Raw genomic sequence first — 3,474 nt, forward strand, 5'->3', positions numbered from 1 at the left:
TAATATAGGCAGACCGTCGTCGTTCAGTTTCGGTTTTGGTGTACAATGATTTTTATATCATTGAATTAACACATCCATTGCAATGACCCATTTGACATCTAATGAATAGGAGAGCGGTACCCATTTGCCACCCTTGTTTTACATAAGTACTTCATTAATTCTATAGGATATTGTGTACAGTATATTATATGCTAAAAATGAATACCCATTACCCAATACGGCAATACCCACCCACCCACCCACCCGCCCACCCAAATTTTGGAGGAGCGGCCGCTCCTCTTACCCCCTTCGCCACGCCACTGATTGTAATGATTGTATAATATTATTTGTGGGTACTTGAAACTTCTAAAGTATACTATTATATATCTATGATAGTATCACGGTTTGTTGTTGATGTATAACGCGTTACCTGATTGATATTGTGATATGATTAATTTGGAATTTATTATTAATACCTATATTATAGGTCAATTTTTTTTTAATACTATAGATAAGTATACCTATAATAGGTATGTCTAATACCTAGACTGACAAACCGTCTCCACTCAGAATCGTTTTTCTTATACAGTGATATTATATCATTGAATTCAAATTTAATACTATACAGTGACCCACTTGTAACCTACTGTACAGCAGAGCAACATCCACTTACCCACCTTTTTAAAAATATTAATTGTTTAGTTTAATAGTTTGATGATCTGAAGCAGAATATTATTTCTGAGACTATCGGTACAATATAAAATAAAATTTTGAAATGAATGGTTAATTTTACCTAGGTACCTAATCATAAGTATTCAAAGTTTAGAGGAACTGATCGAGTGGAGTGGCACTGCAAGAGTAACAACGCTAATTGTTGGTTCAGATTCACTACTGTGAGGTCAATGGTAGAGAGGGTACGTACTGACAGAAAATATCAATATTAATATACCATAATATAAATTACGGTAAGTATAGCCCATAGGTACATATAATCATCGGTTTCTATTAACAAAAACGCTAATTTTCTCGAAAAATATATGTTTTGAACCAAAAATATTTTTTATTTGATTTAAAAACTTGCATATTTTAAGGTCTGAAAGTGGACATTTAATCTGAAAAATTAATTATTCTCATTTAGTTTTCTGTCATCACTCAAAATGTTTTACGTCATTTCATTACCCATTTGATAATTTACAAAATAAATTATAATATTTTATAAGGTGAAAACCTTGTTTGCACGTTATAAAGTTACTTTTTAAGTAAAAGGTTTAGAATTACATTTTAAAACCAGGATGTTGGTGTTAAATACCCTAAACACCTTGAAATGATCTAAAAAAATAACAAATTACCTTAAAATTGAAAATTGTCAAATATTGTTTTTAAAAAAATGTAAAATGAAAACTTCTTTTCTGACAAAATGTTTATCTTATAAAATGAAAATAACATAGTTATAGATTTGGAAAACAATGAAAAGTACATCGAACTCCCAGCCCTATTCATAACTAATTAACTACTTGTTCAAAATTTGATTTTAGTTCCTGAGTGGAGGGATGAATGGATTATTTTACGATGATTTTACATTTTTTTTTTTCATTTTTATGTCAGACATCACCTTATGAAGCAAAAATATAGCTCAGATTTTCAACATCAATATCTTTTCTAATAGAAAAGTGAATCTGGTTGTTGTGGGCCAAAATTAGAAATTCCCAGTACCTATACATCTCTTAATAGTAGAGCATGACAAAAAATATTTGGGAAAACAGAAATTTTTATGCATAACCAGTTTTTGTCTGTTTTGGTTGTTCAATATTTCTTTTTTAGATTCTGAGTGGAACGATGAATGTACTGATTTTACAATGATGTGTGTGTTTTTTTTTTTATTTTTTTTTTTGTCTGTCATCACCTTTTAGGACAGTAAAAGTGCTTGGATTTTCTTCAACAGTACCTTTTCTGATAGAAAAGTGAACCTAGTTGGTACTTTGGGGGGTCAAAAGTAAAATTTTTCCAATAGTTTTCAAAAGCGCCGTGAAAAACAAAAGAAAAATTAAGGAAAAACGGGAATTTTTACACAAAATCGATTTTTCACAACATTGAATTTGGTTTTTGGTGTAACTTTAAAACAAATGACCGTAGGTACATGAAATTTTCAATGGTTGTTTATATTTCTATTTTCTATACACGATAACATTTTCAAAATATTTTGATTTGTTTTGAGCTGTTTACGGACAATTTCAGTTTCCAATTTAATTAGTTTTTATTTCTATGAATGTCAATAAAACTTTATTTGTTGAGTAAAAATACTTGAAAATTTAATACAAGGCTCCTGATATATTGTTAAAATAGTAGTTGATAAATATTAAAAATACATAGGCACAATTTTTTTTCATAAGCATTTAAAGATCGAATTTTGACAAAATTTATCAAATTTAAAATTGAATAATTATTTTGTAGTTAAAAATTCATAAAATGTTCAACTTTTATATCTATTCTAAGGATTGAAAATTTAAAACAAGATTCCACGTAAGTAGTTAATTCTGTTACCAAAAAATCTAAAAAATACATAAGCACAGTCATTTTAAGTTCAAAGTAGACGAAATTATATATTAAATAACCTAGAATAACTATTTTTGTTATTTTTTTGTTATAGTATAATATTATTCGTTTGTACTTAATAAATAAGTACCTAATGGATATTGTGATATGATTAATTTGGAATTTATTATAGATACCTATTATTGGTCAATTTTTTTTTAATACCATAGATAAATATATAATATATCTTATACCTAGACTGACATACCGTCTCCACTCAGAATCGTTTTTCTTATACAGTAATATTATATCATTGAATTCAAATTTAATACTATCCATTATACGGTGACCCACATGTAACCTACTGTACAGCAGAGCGACATCCACTTACCCACCTTTTTTTTTTTAAATATCAATAAAAAAAACTGTCAATTCGGGGGCGCCATTTCAGTTTTTATTTAAGGTGTGCAAACAATTAAAGAGGCCAATTTTTTCCCACCTCCAGGCCAATCGTTAAAAAAACGTTTCTAGTGTTTTCAGTTTTTCATTACAGATTCATTACAGTATCAAAAACATACTTAATAAAAACATATTTTCATAGTTAACACATAAATTAATAAACTAAATATAAAATATTCAAATAGGATATCAAACAAAAGGGAAAATACAAATTAATTATTCAAAGCTGAGTTTATGACATAAGCATAAAGTAAAGCAAAGCGTACAATGCAATGGAAATAATAAATAACTTGAAATATAATAGTTTATTATTATAACGACCTTTATACTTTGATAGTTTATATTAATAAATATAATTAATATAAAATAATAACATAGGTAATAATAATTATAAAAGCATAGTAGCCTAGGGTTATTAGTTTAAGCGGGTATCTCCGGTTGCTTCATATTTGAAAATGGATCTACAGCTTTATATAAATCTACGCACTTAGCTTCTTCTTTCTC

Source organism: Acyrthosiphon pisum, chromosome A1 (genome assembly GCF_005508785.2).
Source record: "Acyrthosiphon pisum isolate AL4f chromosome A1, pea_aphid_22Mar2018_4r6ur, whole genome shotgun sequence".
Taxonomy (NCBI): domain Eukaryota; kingdom Metazoa; phylum Arthropoda; class Insecta; order Hemiptera; family Aphididae; genus Acyrthosiphon; species Acyrthosiphon pisum.